Raw genomic sequence first — 20,980 nt, forward strand, 5'->3', positions numbered from 1 at the left:
CTATAGGAAGGGTCTCAGATTTGGTATAAGCATTGAGATATCACATCTCATGCTAAAGGAAGGGTCTCAGGATTGGAATGGGAAGGAGTTGTATATGACATCTCAGGCCATAGGAAGGTTCTCAGGTTTGGTATAAGCATTGAGATATCACATCTCTGCTATCGGAAAGGTCTCAGGATTGGAATGGGAAGGAGTTGGATATCCCATCTCATGTTATAGGAAGGGTCTCAGGTTTGGTATTAGAAGCAGAGAGATATCACATCTCATGCTATAGGAAGGGTCTCAGGATTGGAATGGGAAGGACTTGGATGTCACATCATGCTATAGGGAGGGTCTCAAGTTTGATATTAGAAGCATTGAGATAACAAATCTCATGATATCGGAAGGGTCTCAGGATTGGAATGGGAAGGAGTTGGATATCACATCTCATGATAAAGGAAGGGTCTAAGGTTTGGAAGGGGAAGGATTTGGATATCACATCTCATGTTATAGGACGGGTCTCAGGTTTGGTATTAGAAGCATTGAGATATCAAGTCTCATGGTATAAGAAGGGTCTCAGAATTGGAATGGGAAGGAGTTGGATATCACACCTCAAGCTATAGGAAGGGTCTCAGGATTGGAATGGGAAGGAGTTTGATATCACATCTCATGCCATAGTATGGGTCTCAGGTTTGGTAGAAGCATTGGGATATCACATCTCATGCTATCGGAAGGGTATCAGTATTGGACTTGGAAGAAGTTGGATATCCCATCTCATGCTCTAGGAAGGGTCTCAGGTTGGAATGGGAAGGAGTTGGATATCACATTTCATGTTATAGGAAGGGTCTCAGGATTGGAATGGGAAGGACTTGGATATCATATCTCATGCTATAGGACGGGTCTCAGGTTTGTTATTAGAATCATTGAGATATCATATTGCATGCTGTAGGAAGGGTCTAAGGATTGGAATGGGAAGGACCTGGATATCACATCTCATGCTATAGATAGGCTCTTAGGTTTGGAAAGGGAAGGAGTTGGATATCACATTTCATGTTAGAGGAAGGATCTCAGGTTTGGTATTAGAAGCATTGAGATATCACATCTCATGCTATAGGAAGGGTCTCAGGATTGGAGTGGGAAGTAGTTGGATATCACATCTCATGCTATAGGAAGGGTCTCAGGTTTGGTATAAGCATTGAGATATCACATCTCATGCTATAGGACGGGTCTCAGGATTGGAATGGAAGGAGTTGGATATCACATCTCATGTTATAGGAAGGATCTCAGGTTTGGTATTAGAAGCATTGAGATATCACATCTCATGTTATAAGAAGGGTCTCAGGATTGGAATGGGAAGGATTTGGATATCACATCTCATGCTAAAGGAAGGGTCTCAGGTTTGGTAGAAGCATTGAGATATCACGTCTCTGCTATCGGAAGGGTCTCAGGATTTGAATGGCAAGGAGTTGGATATCCCATCTGAGTTGGATATCCCATCTCATGTTATAGGAAGGGTCTCAGGTTTGGTATTAGAAGCATTGAGATATCACATCTCATGCTATAGGAAGTGTCTCAGGATTGGAATGGGAAGGAGTTGGATATTCCCATCTCATGTTATAGGAAGGGTCTCAGGTTTGGTATTAGAAGCATTGAGATATCACATCTCATGCTATAGGAAGGGTCTCAGGATTGGAATGGGAAGGACTTGGATATCACATCTCATGCTATAGGGAGGGTCTCAAGTTTGATATTAGAAGCTTTGAGATATCACATCTCATGATATCGGAAGGGTCTCAGGATTGGAATGGGAAGGAGTTGGATATCACATCTCATGATAAAGGAAGGGTCTAAGGTTTGGAAGGGGAAGGATTTGGATATCACATCTCATGTTATATTACGGGTCTCAGGTTTGGTATTAGAAGCATTGAGATAGCAAGTCTCAGAGTATAGGAAGGGTCTCAGAATTGGAATTGGAAGGAGTTGGATATCACATCTCAAGATATAGGAAGGGTCTCAGGATTGGAATGGGAAGGACTTGGATATCACATCTCATGCTATAGGAAGGCTCTCAGGTTTGGAAGGGGAAAGAGTTGGATATCACATTTCATGTTAGAGGTAGGATCTCAGGTTTGGTATTAGAGGCATTGAGATATCACATCTCATGCTATCAGAAGGGTCTCAGGAATGGGAAGGAGTTGGATATCACATCTCATGCTAAAGGGAGGGTCTCAGGTTTGGAAGGGGAAGGATTTGGATATCACATCTCATGTTATAGGAAGGATCTCAGGTTTGGTATTAGAAGCATTGAGATATCACATCTCATGCTATCGGAAGGATCTCAGGTTTAGTATTAGAAGCATTGAGATATCACATCTCATGCTATCAGAAGGGTCTCAGGATTGGAATGGGAAGGAGTTGGATATCACATCTCATGCTAAAGGGAGGGTCTCAGGTTTGGAAGGGGAAGGATTTGGATATCACATCTCATGTTATCGGAAGGATCTCACGTTTGGTATTAGAAGTATTGAGATATCATATCTCATGCTATAGGAAGGGTCTCAGGATTGGAATGGGAAGGAGTTGGATATCACATCTCATGCTATAGGAAGGGTCTCAGGATTGGAATGGGAAGGAGTTGTATATGCCATCTCATGCCATAGGAAGGGTCTCAGGTTTGGTATAAGCATTGAGATATCACATCACATGCTATAGGAAGGGTCTCAGGATTGGAATGGGAAGGACTTGGATATCACATATCATGCTATAGGCAGGGTCTCAGGTTTGGAAAGGGAAGGAGATGGATATCACATTTCATGTTAGAGGTAGGATCTCAGGTTTGGTATTAGAGGCATTGAGATATCACATCTCATGCTATCAGAAGGGTCTCAGGATTGGAATGGGAAGGAGTTGGATATCACATCTCATGCTAAAGGGAGGGTCTCAGGTTTGGAAGGGGAAGGATTTGGAAATCACATCTCATATTATAGGAAGGATCTCAGGTTTGGTATTAGAAGCATTGAGATATCACATCTCATGCTATCGGAAGGATCTCAGGTTTGGTATAAGAGGCATTGAGATATCACATCTCATGCTATCATAAGGGTCTCAGGATTGGAATGGGAAGGAGTTGGATATCACATCTCATGTTATAGGAAGGATCTCAGGTTTGGTATTGGAAGCATTGAGACATCACATCTCATGCTATAGGAAGGGTCTCAGGATTGGAATGGGAAGGTGTTGGATATCACATCTCATGCTATAGGAAGGGTCTCAGATTTGGCATAAGCATTGAGATATCACATCTCATACTATAGGAAGGGTCTCAGGATTGGAATGGGAAGGAGTTGTATATGACATCTCAGGCCATAGGAAGGGTCTCAGGTTTGATATAAGCATTGAGATATCACATCTCTGCTATCGTAAGGGTCTCAGGATTGGAATGGGAAGGAGTTGGATATCCCATCTGAGTTGGATATCCCATCTCATGTTATAGGAAGGGTCTCAGGTTTGGTATTAGAAGCATTGAGATATCACATCTCATGCTATAGGAAGGGTCTCAGGATTGGAATGGGGAGGACTTGGATGTCACATCTCATGCTATAGGGAGGGTCTCAAGTTTGATATTAGAAGCATTGAGATAACAAATGTCATGATATCGGAAGGGTCTCAGGATTGGAATGGGAAGGAGTTGGATATCACATCTCATGATAAAGGAAGGGTCTAAGGTTTGGAAGGGGAAGGATTTGGATATCACATCTCATGTTATAGGACGGGTCTCAGGTTTGATATTAGAAGCATTGAGATATCAAGTCTCATGGTATAGGAAGGGTCTCAAAATTGGAATGGGAAGAAGTTGGATATCACATCTCAAGCTATAGGAAGGGTCTCAGGATTGGAATGGGAAGGAGTTTGATATCACATCTCATGCCATAGTATGGGTCTCAGATTTGGTAGAAGCATTGGGATATCACATCTCATGCTATCGGAATGGTATCAGTATTGGATTTGGAAGGAGTTGGATATCCCATCTCATGCTATAGGAAAGGTCTCAGGTTGGAATGGGATGGAGTTGGATATCACATTTCATGTTATAGGAAGGGTCTCAGGATTGGAATGGGAAGGACTTGGATATCATATCTCATGCTATAGGAAGGCTCTCAGGTTTGGAAGGGGAAGGAGTTGGATATCACATTTCATGTTAGAGGAAGGATCTCAGGTTTGGTATTAGAGGCCTTGAGATATCACATCTCATGCTATAGGAACGGGTCTCAGGATTGGAATGGGAAGGAGTTGGATATCACATCTCAAGCTATAGGAAGGGTCTCAGGTTTGGTATAAGCATTGAGATATCACATCTCAGGATTGGAATGGGAAGGAGTTGGATATCACATCTCATGTTATAGGAAAGATCTCAGGTTTGGTATTAGAAGCATTGAGACATCACATCTCATGTTATAGGAAGGGTCTCAGGATTGGAATGGGAAGAAGTTGGATATCACATCTCATGCTATAGGAAGGGTCTCAGGTTTGGAAGGGGAAGGAGTTGGATATCCAATCTCATGTTATAGGACTGGTCTCAGGTTTGGTATTAGAAGCATTGAGATATCACATCGCATGCTGTAGGAAGGTTCTCAGATTTGGAATGGGGAGGAATTGGATATCACATCTCATGTCATAGGAAGGATCTCAGGTTTGGTATTAGAAGCATTGAGATATCACTTCTCATGCTATAGGAATGGTCTCAGGGTTGGAAAGGGAAGGAGTTGGATATTACATTCTTGCTATAGGAAGGGTCTCATGTTTGGAATGGGAAGGAGTTGGATATCACATATGCTATAGGAAGGGTCTCAGGTTTGGAACGGGAAGGAGTTGGATATCCGATCTCATGTTATAGGAAGGGTCTCAGGTTTGGTATAAGCATTGAGATATCACATCTCTGCTATCAGAAGTGTCTCAGGATTGGAATGGGAAGGAGTTGGATAGCCCATCTCATGTTATAGGACGGGTCTCAGGTTTGTTATTAGAATCATTGAGATATCATATTGCACGCTGCAGGAAGGGTCTAAGGATTGGAATGGGAAGGACTTGGATATCACATCTCATGCTATAGATAGGCTCTCAGATTTGGAAAGGGAAGGAGTTGGATATCACATTTCATGTTAGAGGAAGGATCTCAGGTTTGGTATTAGAGGCATTGAGATATCACATCTCATGCTATAGGAAGCGTCTCAGGATTGGAATGGGAAGGAGTTGGGTATCACATCTCATGCTATAGGAAGGGTTTCAGGATTGGTATAAGTATTGAGATATAACATCTCATGCTATAGGAAGGGTCTCAGGATTGGAATGGAAGGAGTTGGATATCACATCTCATGTTATAGGAAGGATCTCAGGTTTGGTATTAGAAGCATTGAGATATAACATCTCATGCTATAGGAAGGGTCTCAGGATTGGAATGGAAGGGGTTGGATATCACATCTCATGTTATAGGAAGGATCTCAGGTTTGGTATTAGAAGCATTGAGACATCACATCTCATGCTATAGGAAGGGTCTCAGGTTTGGTATAAGCATTGAGATATCACATCTCATGCTATAGGAAGGGTCTCAGGATTGGAATGGGAAGGAGTTGTATATGACATCTCATGCCGTAGGAAGGGTCTCAGGTTTCGTATAAGCATTGAGATATCACATCTCTGCTATCGGAAGGGTCTCAGGATTGGAATGGGAAGGAGTTGGATATCCCATCTCATGTTATAGGAAGAGTCTCAGGTTTGGTATTAGAAGCATTGGATATCACATATCATGCTATAGGAAGTGTCTCAGGATTGGAATGGGAAGGACTTGGATATCACATCTCATGCTATAGGGAGGGTCTCAAGTTTGATATTAGAAGCATCGAGATATCACATCTCATGCTATAGGAAGGGTCTCAGGATTGGAATGGGAAGGAGTTGGATATCACATCTCATGCTATAGGAAGGGTCTCAGGTTTGGTATAAGCAGTGAGATATCACATCTCATGCTATCGGAAGGGTCTCAGGATTGGAATGGGAAGGAGTTGGATATCACATCTCATGCTATAGGAAGGGTCTCAGGTTTGGAACGGGAAGGAGTTGGATATCATATCTCATGTTATAGGAAGAGTCTCAGGTTTGGTATAAGCATTGAGATATCACATCTCTGCTATCGGAGGTGTCTCAGGATTGGGATGGGAAGGAGTTGGATATCACATCTCATGCTATAGGAAGGGTATCAGGTTTGGAACGGGAAGGAGTTGGATATCACATATGCTATAGGAAGGGTCTCAGGTTTGGAACGGGAAGGAGTTGGATATCACATCTCATGCTATAGGTAGGCTCTCAGGTTTGGTATAAGCATTGAGATATCACATCTCATGCTATAGGAAGGGTCTCAGGATTGGAATGGGAAGGATTTGGATATCACATCTCATGCTATAGGAAGGGTCTCAGGTTTGGTATAAGCATGGAGATATCACTTCTCATGCTATAGGAAGTGTCTCAGGATTGGAATGTTAAGGAGTTGGATATCACATCTCATGTTATAGGAAGGATCTCAGGTTTGGTATTAGAAGCATTGAGACATCACATCTCATGCTATAGGAAGGGTCTCAGGATTGGAATGGGAAGTAGTTGGATATCACATCTCATGCTAAAGGGAGGGTCTCAGGTTTGGAAGGGGAAGGATTTGGATATTACATCTCGTGTTATAGGAATGATCTCAGGTTTGGTATTAGAAGCATTCAGATATCACATCTCATGCTATCGGAAGGATCTCAGGTTTGGTATTAGAAGCATTGAGATATCAAATCTCATGCTATAGGAAGGGTCGCAGGATTGGAATGGGAAGGAGTTCGATATCACATCTCATGCTATGGGAAGGGTCTCAGGATTGGAATGGGAAGGAGTTTTATATGACATCTCATGCCATAGGAAGGATCTCAGGTTTGGTATTAGAAGCATTGAGACATAACATCTCATGTTATAGGAAGGGTCTCAGGATTGGAATGGGAAGGAGTTGGATATCACATCTCATGCTATAGGAAGGGTCTCAGGTTTGGTATAAGTATTGAGATATCACATCTCATGCTATAGGAAGGGTCTCAGGATTGGAATGGGAAGGAGTTGTATATGACATCTCATGCCACAGGAAGGGTCTCAGGTTTGGTATAAGCATTGAGATATCACATCTCTGCTATCGGAAGGGTCTCAGGATTGGAATGGGAAGGAGTTGGATATCCCATCTTACGTTATAGGAAGGGTCTCAGGTTTGGTATTAGAAGCATTGAGATATCACATCTCATGCTATAGGAAGGGTCTCAGGATTGGAATGGGAAGGACTTGGATATCACATCTCATTCTGTAGGGAGGGTCTCACGTTTGGAAAGGGAAGGAGTTGGATATCACATTTCATGTTAGATGTAGGATCTCAGGTTTGGTATTAGAAGCATTGAGACATCACATCTCATGCTATAGGAAGGGTCTCAGGATTGGAATGGGAAGGAGTTGGATATCACATCTCATGCTATAGGAAGGGTCTCAGGATTGGAATGGGAAGGAGTTGTATATGACATCTCATGCCGTAGGGAGGGTCTCAGGTTGGGTATAAACATTGAGATATCACATCTCTGCTATCGAAAGGGAATCAGGATTGGAATGGGAAGGAGTTGGATATCCCATCTCATGTTATAGGAAGAGTCTCAGGTTTGGTATTAGAAGCATTGAGATATCACATCTCATGCTATAGGAAGTGTCTCAGGATTGGAATGGGAAGGACTTGGGTATCACATCTCATGCTATAGGGAGGGTCTCAAGTTTGATATTAGAAGCATTGAGATATCACATCTCATGCTATAGGAAGGGTCTCAGGTTTGGTATAAGCAGTGAGATATCACATCTCATGCTATAGGAAGTGTCTCAGGATTGGAATGGGAAGGAGTTGGATATCACATCTCATGTTATAGGAAGGATCTCAGGTTTGGTATAAGCATTGAGATATCACATCTCTGCTATCGGAAGGGTCTCAGGATTGGAATGGAAAGGAGTTGGATATTCCCATCTCATGTTATAGGAAGGGTCTCAGGTTTGGTATTAGAAGCATTGAGATATCACATCTCATGCTATAGGAAGGGTCTCAGGATTGGAATGGGAAGGACTTGGATATCACATCTCTTGCTATCAGAAGGGTCTCAGGAATGGGAAGGAGTTGGATATCACATCTCATGCTAAAGGGAGGGTCTCAGGTTTGGAAGGGGAAGGATTTGGATATCACATCTCATGTTATAGGAAGGATCTCAGGTTTGGTATTAGAAGCATTGAGATATCACATCTCATGCTATCGGAAGGATCTCAGGTTTAGTATTAGAAGCATTGAGATATCACATCTCATGCTATCAGAAGGGTCTCAGGATTGGAATGGGAAGGAGTTGGATATCACATCTCATGCTAAAGGGAGGGTCTCAGGTTTGGAAGGGGAAGGATTTGGATATCACATCTCATGTTATCGGAAGGATCTCACGTTTGGTATTAGAAGTATTGAGATATCATATCTCATGCTATAGGAAGGGTCTCAGGATTGGAATGGGAAGGAGTTGGATATCACATCTCATGCTATAGGAAGGGTCTCAGGATTGGAATGGGAAGGAGTTGTATATGCCATCTCATGCCATAGGAAGGGTCTCAGGTTTGGTATAAGCATTGAGATATCACATCACATGCTATAGGAAGGGTCTCAGGATTGGAATGGGAAGGACTTGGATATCACATATCATGCTATAGGCAGGGTCTCAGGTTTGGAAAGGGAAGGAGATGGATATCACATTTCATGTTAGAGGTAGGATCTCAGGTTTGGTATTAGAGGCATTGAGATATCACATCTCATGCTATCAGAAGGGTCTCAGGATTGGAATGGGAAGGAGTTGGATATCACATCTCATGCTAAAGGGAGGGTCTCAGGTTTGGAAGGGGAAGGATTTGGAAATCACATCTCATATTATAGGAAGGATCTCAGGTTTGGTATTAGAAGCATTGAGATATCACATCTCATGCTATCGGAAGGATCTCAGGTTTGGTATAAGAGGCATTGAGATATCACATCTCATGCTATCATAAGGGTCTCAGGATTGGAATGGGAAGGAGTTGGATATCACATCTCATGTTATAGGAAGGATCTCAGGTTTGGTATTGGAAGCATTGAGACATCACATCTCATGCTATAGGAAGGGTCTCAGGATTGGAATGGGAAGGTGTTGGATATCACATCTCATGCTATAGGAAGGGTCTCAGATTTGGCATAAGCATTGAGATATCACATCTCATACTATAGGAAGGGTCTCAGGATTGGAATGGGAAGGAGTTGTATATGACATCTCAGGCCATAGGAAGGGTCTCAGGTTTGATATAAGCATTGAGATATCACATCTCTGCTATCGTAAGGGTCTCAGGATTGGAATGGGAAGGAGTTGGATATCCCATCTGAGTTGGATATCCCATCTCATGTTATAGGAAGGGTCTCAGGTTTGGTATTAGAAGCATTGAGATATCACATCTCATGCTATAGGAAGGGTCTCAGGATTGGAATGGGGAGGACTTGGATGTCACATCTCATGCTATAGGGAGGGTCTCAAGTTTGATATTAGAAGCATTGAGATAACAAATGTCATGATATCGGAAGGGTCTCAGGATTGGAATGGGAAGGAGTTGGATATCACATCTCATGATAAAGGAAGGGTCTAAGGTTTGGAAGGGGAAGGATTTGGATATCACATCTCATGTTATAGGACGGGTCTCAGGTTTGATATTAGAAGCATTGAGATATCAAGTCTCATGGTATAGGAAGGGTCTCAGAATTGGAATGGGAAGAAGTTGGATATCACATCTCAAGCTATAGGAAGGGTCTCAGGATTGGAATGGGAAGGAGTTTGATATCACATCTCATGCCATAGTATGGGTCTCAGATTTGGTAGAAGCATTGGGATATCACATCTCATGCTATCGGAATGGTATCAGTATTGGATTTGGAAGGAGTTGAATATCCCATCTCATGCTATAGGAAAGGTCTCAGGTTGGAATGGGATGGAGTTGGATATCACATTTCATGTTATAGGAAGGGTCTCAGGATTGGAATGGGAAGGACTTGGATATCATATCTCATGCTATAGGAAGGCTCTCAGGTTTGGAAGGGGAAGGAGTTGGATATCACATTTCATGTTAGAGGAAGGATCTCAGGTTTGGTATTAGAGGCCTTGAGATATCACATCTCATGCTATAGGAACGGGTCTCAGGATTGGAATGGGAAGGAGTTGGATATCACATCTCAAGCTATAGGAAGGGTCTCAGGTTTGGTATAAGCATTGAGATATCACATCTCAGGATTGGAATGGGAAGGAGTTGGATATCACATCTCATGTTATAGGAAAGATCTCAGGTTTGGTATTAGAAGCATTGAGACATCACATCTCATGTTATAGGAAGGGTCTCAGGATTGGAATGGGAAGAAGTTGGATATCACATCTCATGCTATAGGAAGGGTCTCAGGTTTGGAAGGGGAAGGAGTTGGATATCCAATCTCATGTTATAGGACTGGTCTCAGGTTTGGTATTAGAAGCATTGAGATATCACATCGCATGCTGTAGGAAGGTTCTCAGATTTGGAATGGGGAGGAATTGGATATCACATCTCATGTCATAGGAAGGATCTCAGGTTTGGTATTAGAAGCATTGAGATATCACTTCTCATGCTATAGGAATGGTCTCAGGGTTGGAAAGGGAAGGAGTTGGATATTACATTCTTGCTATAGGAAGGGTCTCATGTTTGGAATGGGAAGGAGTTGGATATCACATATGCTATAGGAAGGGTCTCAGGTTTGGAACGGGAAGGAGTTGGATATCCGATCTCATGTTATAGGAAGGGTCTCAGGTTTGGTATAAGCATTGAGATATCACATCTCTGCTATCAGAAGTGTCTCAGGATTGGAATGGGAAGGAGTTGGATAGCCCATCTCATGTTATAGGACGGGTCTCAGGTTTGTTATTAGAATCATTGAGATATCATATTGCACGCTGCAGGAAGGGTCTAAGGATTGGAATGGGAAGGACTTGGATATCACATCTCATGCTATAGATAGGCTCTCAGATTTGGAAAGGGAAGGAGTTGGATATCACATTTCATGTTAGAGGAAGGATCTCAGGTTTGGTATTAGAGGCATTGAGATATCACATCTCATGCTATAGGAAGCGTCTCAGGATTGGAATGGGAAGGAGTTGGGTATCACATCTCATGCTATAGGAAGGGTTTCAGGATTGGTATAAGTATTGAGATATAACATCTCATGCTATAGGAAGGGTCTCAGGATTGGAATGGAAGGAGTTGGATATCACATCTCATGTTATAGGAAGGATCTCAGGTTTGGTATTAGAAGCATTGAGATATAACATCTCATGCTATAGGAAGGGTCTCAGGATTGGAATGGAAGGGGTTGGATATCACATCTCATGTTATAGGAAGGATCTCAGGTTTGGTATTAGAAGCATTGAGACATCACATCTCATGCTATAGGAAGGGTCTCAGGTTTGGTATAAGCATTGAGATATCACATCTCATGCTATAGGAAGGGTCTCAGGATTGGAATGGGAAGGAGTTGTATATGACATCTCATGCCGTAGGAAGGGTCTCAGGTTTCGTATAAGCATTGAGATATCACATCTCTGCTATCGGAAGGGTCTCAGGATTGGAATGGGAAGGAGTTGGATATCCCATCTCATGTTATAGGAAGAGTCTCAGGTTTGGTATTAGAAGCATTGGATATCACATATCATGCTATAGGAAGTGTCTCAGGATTGGAATGGGAAGGACTTGGATATCACATCTCATGCTATAGGGAGGGTCTCAAGTTTGATATTAGAAGCATCGAGATATCACATCTCATGCTATAGGAAGGGTCTCAGGATTGGAATGGGAAGGAGTTGGATATCACATCTCATGCTATAGGAAGGGTCTCAGGTTTGGTATAAGCAGTGAGATATCACATCTCATGCTATCGGAAGGGTCTCAGGATTGGAATGGGAAGGAGTTGGATATCACATCTCATGCTATAGGAAGGGTCTCAGGTTTGGAACGGGAAGGAGTTGGATATCATATCTCATGTTATAGGAAGAGTCTCAGGTTTGGTATAAGCATTGAGATATCACATCTCTGCTATCGGAGGTGTCTCAGGATTGGGATGGGAAGGAGTTGGATATCACATCTCATGCTATAGGAAGGGTATCAGGTTTGGAACGGGAAGGAGTTGGATATCACATATGCTATAGGAAGGGTCTCAGGTTTGGAACGGGAAGGAGTTGGATATCACATCTCATGCTATAGGTAGGCTCTCAGGTTTGGTATAAGCATTGAGATATCACATCTCATGCTATAGGAAGGGTCTCAGGATTGGAATGGGAAGGATTTGGATATCACATCTCATGCTATAGGAAGGGTCTCAGGTTTGGTATAAGCATGGAGATATCACTTCTCATGCTATAGGAAGTGTCTCAGGATTGGAATGTTAAGGAGTTGGATATCACATCTCATGTTATAGGAAGGATCTCAGGTTTGGTATTAGAAGCATTGAGACATCACATCTCATGCTATAGGAAGGGTCTCAGGATTGGAATGGGAAGTAGTTGGATATCACATCTCATGCTAAAGGGAGGGTCTCAGGTTTGGAAGGGGAAGGATTTGGATATTACATCTCGTGTTATAGGAATGATCTCAGGTTTGGTATTAGAAGCATTCAGATATCACATCTCATGCTATCGGAAGGATCTCAGGTTTGGTATTAGAAGCATTGAGATATCAAATCTCATGCTATAGGAAGGGTCGCAGGATTGGAATGGGAAGGAGTTCGATATCACATCTCATGCTATGGGAAGGGTCTCAGGATTGGAATGGGAAGGAGTTTTATATGACATCTCATGCCATAGGAAGGATCTCAGGTTTGGTATTAGAAGCATTGAGACATAACATCTCATGTTATAGGAAGGGTCTCAGGATTGGAATGGGAAGGAGTTGGATATCACATCTCATGCTATAGGAAGGGTCTCAGGTTTGGTATAAGTATTGAGATATCACATCTCATGCTATAGGAAGGGTCTCAGGATTGGAATGGGAAGGAGTTGTATATGACATCTCATGCCACAGGAAGGGTCTCAGGTTTGGTATAAGCATTGAGATATCACATCTCTGCTATCGGAAGGGTCTCAGGATTGGAATGGGAAGGAGTTGGATATCCCATCTTACGTTATAGGAAGGGTCTCAGGTTTGGTATTAGAAGCATTGAGATATCACATCTCATGCTATAGGAAGGGTCTCAGGATTGGAATGGGAAGGACTTGGATATCACATCTCATTCTGTAGGGAGGGTCTCACGTTTGGAAAGGGAAGGAGTTGGATATCACATTTCATGTTAGATGTAGGATCTCAGGTTTGGTATTAGAAGCATTGAGACATCACATCTCATGCTATAGGAAGGGTCTCAGGATTGGAATGGGAAGGAGTTGGATATCACATCTCATGCTATAGGAAGGGTCTCAGGATTGGAATGGGAAGGAGTTGTATATGACATCTCATGCCGTAGGGAGGGTCTCAGGTTTGGTATAAACATTGAGATATCACATCTCTGCTATCGAAAGGGAATCAGGATTGGAATGGGAAGGAGTTGGATATCCCATCTCATGTTATAGGAAGAGTCTCAGGTTTGGTATTAGAAGCATTGAGATATCACATCTCATGCTATAGGAAGTGTCTCAGGATTGGAATGGGAAGGACTTGGGTATCACATCTCATGCTATAGGGAGGGTCTCAAGTTTGATATTAGAAGCATTGAGATATCACATCTCATGCTATAGGAAGGGTCTCAGGTTTGGTATAAGCAGTGAGATATCACATCTCATGCTATAGGAAGTGTCTCAGGATTGGAATGGGAAGGAGTTGGATATCACATCTCATGTTATAGGAAGGATCTCAGGTTTGGTATAAGCATTGAGATATCACATCTCTGCTATCGGAAGGGTCTCAGGATTGGAATGGAAAGGAGTTGGATATTCCCATCTCATGTTATAGGAAGGGTCTCAGGTTTGGTATTAGAAGCATTGAGATATCACATCTCATGCTATAGGAAGGGTCTCAGGATTGGAATGGGAAGGACTTGGATATCACATCTCTTGCTATAGGGAGGGTCTCAAGTTTGATATTAGAAGCATTGAGGTATCACATTTCATGATATCGGAAGGGTCTCAAGATTGGAATGGGAAGGAGTTGGATATCACATCTCATGATAAAGGAAGGGTCTAAGGTTTGGAAGGGGAAGGATTTGGATAGCACATCACATGTTATAGGACGGGTCTCAGGTTTGGTATTAGAAGCATTGAGATATCAAGTCTCATGGTATAGGAAGGGTCTCAGAATTGGAATGGGAAGGAGTTGGATATCACATCTCAAGCTATAGGAAGGGTCTCAGGATTAGAATGGGAAGGAGTTTGATATCACATCTCATGCCATAGTATGGGTCTCAGGTTTGGTAGAAGCATTGGGATATCACATCTCATGTTATCGGAAGGGTATCGGGATTGGATTTGGAAGGAGTTGGATATCCCATCTCATGTTATAGGAAGAGTCTCAGGTTTGGTATTAGAAGCATTGAGATATCACATCTCATGCTATAGGAAGTGTCTCAGGATTGGAATGGGAAGGACTTGGGTATCACATCTCATGCTATAGGGAGGGTCTCAAGTTTGATATTAGAAGCATTGAGATATCACATCTCATGCTATAGGAAGGGTCTCAGGTTTGGTATAAGCAGTGAGATATCACATCTCATGCTATAGGAAGTGTCTCAGGATTGGAATGGGAAGGAGTTGGATATCACATCTCATGTTATAGGAAGGATCTCAGGTTTGGTATAAGCATTGAGATATCACATCTCTGCTATCGGAAGGGTCTCAGGATTGGAATGGGAAGGAGTTGGATATTCCCATCTCATGTTATAGGAAGGGTCTCAGGTTTGGTATTAGAAGCATTGAGATATCACATCTCATGCTATAGGAAGGGTCTCAGGATTGGAATGGGAAGGACTTGGATATCACATCTCTTGCTATAGGGAGGGTCTCAAGTTTGATATTAGAAGCATTGAGGTATCACATTTCATGATATCGGAAGGGTCTCAAGATTGGAATGGGAAGGAGTTGGATATCACATCTCATGATAAAGGAAGGGTCTAAGGTTTGGAAGGGGAAGGATTTGGATATCACATCACATGTTATAGGACGGGTCTCAGGTTTGGTATTAGAAGCATTGAGATATCAAGTCTCATGGTATAGGAAGGGTCTCAGAATTGGAATGGGAAGGAGTTGGATATCACATCTCAAGCTATAGGAAGGGTCTCAGGATTAGAATGGGAAGGAGTTTGATATCACATCTCATGCCATAGTATGGGTCTCAGGTTTGGTAGAAGCATTGGGATATCACATCTCATGTTATCGGAAGGGTATCGGGATTGGATTTGGAAGGAGTTGGATATCCCATCTCATGCTATAGGAAGGGTCTCAGGTTGGAATGGGAAGGAGTTGGATATCACATCTCATGTTATAGGAAGGGTCTCAGGATTGGAATGGGAAGGACTTGGATATCACATCTCATGCTATAGGAAGGCTCTCAGGTTTGCAAGGGGAAAGAGTTGGATATCACATTTCATGCTATCAGAAGGATCTCAGGTTTGGTATAGAAGCATTGAGATATCATATCTTATGCTATCAGAAGAGTCTTAGGATTGGAATGGGAAGGAGTTGGATATCACATCTCATGCTAAAGGGAGGGTCTCAGGTTTGGAAGATAAGGATTTGGATATCACATCTCATGTTATAGGAAGGATCTCAGCTTTGGTATTAGAAGTATTGAGATATCACATCTCATGCTATCGGAAGGATCTCAGGTTTGGTATAGAAGCATTGAGATATCATATCTTATGCTATCAGAAGGGTCTCAGGATTGGAATGGGAAGGAGTTGGATATCACATCTCATGCTAAAGGGAGGGTCTCAGGTTTGGAAGGGGAAGGATTTGGATATCACATCTCATGTTATAGGATGGATCTCAGGTTTGGTATTAGAAGTATTGAGATATCACATCTCATGTTATCGGAAGGATCTCAGGTTTGGTATTAGAAGTATTGAGATATCACATCTCATGCTATATGAAGGGTCTCAGGATTGGAATGGGAAGGAGTTGGATATCACATCTCATGCTAAAGGAAGGATCTCAGGTTTGGTAGAAGCATTGAGATATCACATCTCATGCTATAGGAAGGGTCTCAGGATTGGAATGGGAAGGACGTAGATATCACATATCATGCTATAGGGAGGGTCTCAGTTTTGATATTAGAAGCATTGAGATATCACATCTCATGCTATCGGAAGTGTCTCAGGATTGGAATGGGAAGGAGCTGGATATCACATCTCATGCTAAAGGAAGGGTCTCAGGTTTGGAACGGGAAGGAGTTGGATATCACATCTCATGTTATAGGAAGGGTCTCAGGTTTGGTATAAACATTGAGATATCACATCTCTGCTATAGGAAGTGTCTCAGGATTGGAATGGGAAGGACTTGGATATCACATCTCATGCTATAGGTAGGGTCTCAAGTTTGTTATTAGAAGCATTGAGATATCACATCTCATGCTATAGGAAGGGTCTGAGGATTGGAATGGGAAGGAGTTGGATATCACATCTCATGCTATGGGAAGGGTCTCAGGTTTGGTATAAGCAGTGAGATATCACATCTCATGCTATAGGAAGTGTCTCAGGATTGGAATGGGAAGGAGTTGGATATCACATCTCATGTTATAGGAAGGATCTCAGGTTTGGTATAAGCATTGAGATATCACATCTCTGCTATCGGAAGGGTCTCAGGATTGGAATGGGAAGGAGTTGGATATTCCCATCTCATGTTATAGGAAGGGTCTCAGGTTTGGTATTAGAAGCATTGAGATATCACATCTCATGCTATAGGAAGGGTCTCAGGAGTGGAATGGGAAGGACTTGGATATAACATCTCATGCTATAGGGAGGGTCTCAAGTTTGATATTAGAAGCTTTGAGATATCACATCTCATGATATCGGAAGGGTCTCAGGATTGGAATGGGAAGGAGTTGGATATCACATCTCATGATAAAGGAAGGGTCTAAGGTTTGGAAGGGGAAGGATTTGGATATCACATCTCATGTTATATTACGGGTCTCAGGTTTGGTATTAGAAGCATTGAGATATCAAGTCTCATAGTATAGGAAGGGTCTCAGAATTGGAATGGGAAGGAGTTGGATATCACATCTCAAGCTATAGGAAGGGTCTCAGGATTGGAATGGGAAGGACTTGGATATCACATCTCATGCTATAGGAAGGCTCTCAGGTTTGGAAGGGGAAAGAGTTGGATATCACATTTCATGTTAGAGGTAGGATCTCAGGTTTGGTATTAGAGGCATTGAGATATCACATCTCATGCTATCAGAAGGGTCTCAGGAATGGAATGGGAAGGAGTTGGATATCACATTTCATGCTAAAGGGAGGGTCTCAGGTTTGGAAGGGGAAGGATTTGGATATCACATCTCATGTTATAGGAAGGATCTCAGGTTTGGTATTAGAAGCATTGAGATATCACATCTCATGCTATCGGAAGGATCTCAGGTTTGGTATTAGAAGCATTGAGATATCACATCTCATGCTATCAGAAGAGTCTCAGGATTGGAATAGGAAGGAGTTGGATATCACATCTCATGCTAAAGGGAGGGTCTCAGGTTTGGAAGGGGAAGGATTTGGATATCACATCTCATGTTATCGGAAGGATCTCACGTTTGGTATTAGAAGTATTGAGATATCATATCTCATGCTATAGGAAGGGTCTCAGGATTGGAATGGGAAGGAGTTGGATATCACATCACATGCTATAGGGAGGGTCTCAGGATTGGAATGGGAAGGACTTAGATATCACATATCATGCTATAGGGAGGGTCTCAGTTTTGATATTAGAAGCATTGAGATATCACATCTCATGCTATCGGAAGTGTCTCAGGATTGGAATGGGAAGGAGCTGGATATCACATCTCATGCTAAAGGAAGGGTCTCAGGTTTGGAACGGGAAGGATTTGGATATCCCATCTCATGTTATAGGACGGGTCTCAGGTTTGTTATTAGAATCATTGAGATATCATATTGCATGCTGTAGGAAGGGTCTAAGGGTTGGAATGTGAAGGACTTGGATATCACATCTCATGCTATAGATAGGCTCTTAGGTTTGTAAAGGGAAGGAGTTGGATATCACATTTCATGTTAGAGGAAGGATCTCAGGTTTGGTATTAGAAGCATTGAGATATCACATCTCATGCTATAGGAAGGGTCTCAGGATTGGAATGGGAAGCAGTTGGATATCACATCTCATGCTATAGGAAGGGTCTCAGGTTTGGTATAAGCATTGAGATATCACATCTCATGCTATAGGACGGGTCTCAGGATTGGAATGGAAGGAGTTGGATATCACATCTCATGTTATAGGAAGGATCTCAGGTTTGGTATTAGAAGCATTGAGACATCACATCTCATGCTATAGGAAGGGTCTCAGGGTTGGAATGGGAAGGAGTTGGATATCACATCTCATCCAATAGGAAGGGTCTCAGGTTTGGAATGGGAAGGAATTGGATATCACATCTCATGTTATAGGAAGGATCTCAGGTTTGGTATTAGAAGCATTGTGATATCACATCTCATGCTATAGGAAGGGTCTCGGGATTGGAATGTGAAGGATTTGGATATCACATCTCATGCTAAAGGAAGGGTCTCAGGTTTGGTAGAAGCATTGAGATATCACGTCTCTGCTATCGGAAGGGTCTCAGGATTGGATTGGGAAGGAGTTGGATATCCCTTCTCATGCTATAGGAAGGGTCTCAGGATTTGAATGGCAAGGAGTTGGATATCACATCTCATGCCATAGGAAGGGTCTCAGGTTTGGTATAAGCATTGAGATATCACATCTCTGCTATCGGAAGGGTCTCAGGATTGGATTGGGAAGGAGTTGGATATCCCTTCTCATGCTATAGGAAGTGTCTCAGGTTGGAATGGGAAGGAGTTGGATATCACATCTCATGTTATAAGAAGGGTCTCAGGATTGGAATGGGAAGGATTTGGATATCACATCTCTTGCTATAGGAAGGGTCTCAGGATTGGAATGGGTAGGAGTTGGATATTACTTTCTTGCTATAGGAAGGGTCTCATGTTTGGAATGGGAAGGAGTTGGATATCACATATGCTATAGTTAGTGTCTCAGGTTTGGAACGGGAAGGAGTTGGATATCACATCTCATGTTATAGGAAGGGTCTCAGGTTTGGTATAAGCATTGAGATATCACATCTCTGCTATCGGAAGCGGCTCAGGATTGGAATGGGAAGGAGTTGGATATCCCATCTCATGTTATAGGAAGAGTCTCTGGTTTGGTATTAGAATCATTGAGATATCACATCGCATGCTGTAGGAAGGGTCTAAGGATTGGAATGGGATGGACTTGGATATCACATCTCATGCTATAGGTAGGCTCTCAGGTTTGGTATAAGCATTGAGATATCACATCTCATCCTATAGGAAGGGTCTCAGGATTGGAATGGGAAGGAATTGGATATCACATCTCATGCTATAGGAAGGGTCTCAGATTTGGTATAAGCATTGAGATATCACATCTCATGCTAAAGGAAGGGTCTCAGGATTGGAATGGGAAGGAGTTGTATATGACATCTCAGGCCATAGGAAGGTTCTCAGGTTTGGTATAAGCATTGAGATATCACATCTCTGCTATCGGAAAGGTCTCAGGATTGGAATGGGAAGGAGTTGGATATCCCATCTCATGTTATAGGAAGGGTCTCAGGTTTGGTATTAGAAGCAGAGAGATATCACATCTCATGCTATAGGAAGGGTCTCAGGATTGGAATGGGAAGGACTTGGATGTCACATCATGCTATAGGGAGGGTCTCAAGTTTGATATTAGAAGCATTGAGATAACAAATCTCATGATATCGGAAGGGTCTCAGGATTGGAATGGGAAGGAGTTGGATATCACATCTCATGATAAAGGAAGGGTCTAAGGTTTGGAAGGGGAAGGATTTGGATATCACATCTCATGTTATAGGACGGGTCTCAGGTTTGGTATTAGAAGCATTGAGATATCAAGTCTCATGGTATAAGAAGGGTCTCAGAATTGGAATGGGAAGGAGTTGGATATCACACCTCAAGCTATAGGAAGGGTCTCAGGATTGGAATGGGAAGGAGTTTGATATCACATCTCATGCCATAGTATGGGTCTCAGGTTTGGTAGAAGCATTGGGATATCACATCTCATGCTATCGGAAGGGTATCAGTATTGGACTTGGAAGAAGTTGGATATCCCATCTCATGCTATAGGAAGGGTCTCAGGTTGGAATGGGAAGGAGTTGGATATCACATTTAATGTTATAGGAAGGGTCTCAGGATTGGAATGGGAAGGACTTGGATATCATATCTCATGCTATAGGACGGGTCTCAGGTTTGTTATTAGAATCATTGAGATATCATATTGCATGCTGTAGGAAGGGTCTAAGGATTGGAATGGGAAGGACCTGGATATCACATCTCATGCTATAGATAGGCTCTTAGGTTTGGAAAGGGAAGGAGTTGGATATCAATTTCATGTTAGAGGAAGGATCTCAGGTTTGGTATTAGAAGCATTGAGATATCACATCTCATGCTATAGGAAGGGTCTCAGGATTGGAATGGGAAGTAGTTGGATATCACATCTCATGCTATAGGAAGGGTCTCAGGTTTGGTATAAGCATTGAGATATCACATCTCATGCTATAGGACGGGTCTCAGGATTGGAATGGAAGGAGTTGGATATCACATCTCATGTTATAGGAAGGATCTCAGGTTTGGTATTAG

The sequence above is a fragment of the Ambystoma mexicanum genome, chromosome 5q, assembly GCF_040938575.1.
Source record: "Ambystoma mexicanum isolate Mex_15411 chromosome 5q, UKY_AmexF1_1, whole genome shotgun sequence".
NCBI classification, from domain to species: Eukaryota; Metazoa; Chordata; class Amphibia; order Caudata; family Ambystomatidae; genus Ambystoma; species Ambystoma mexicanum.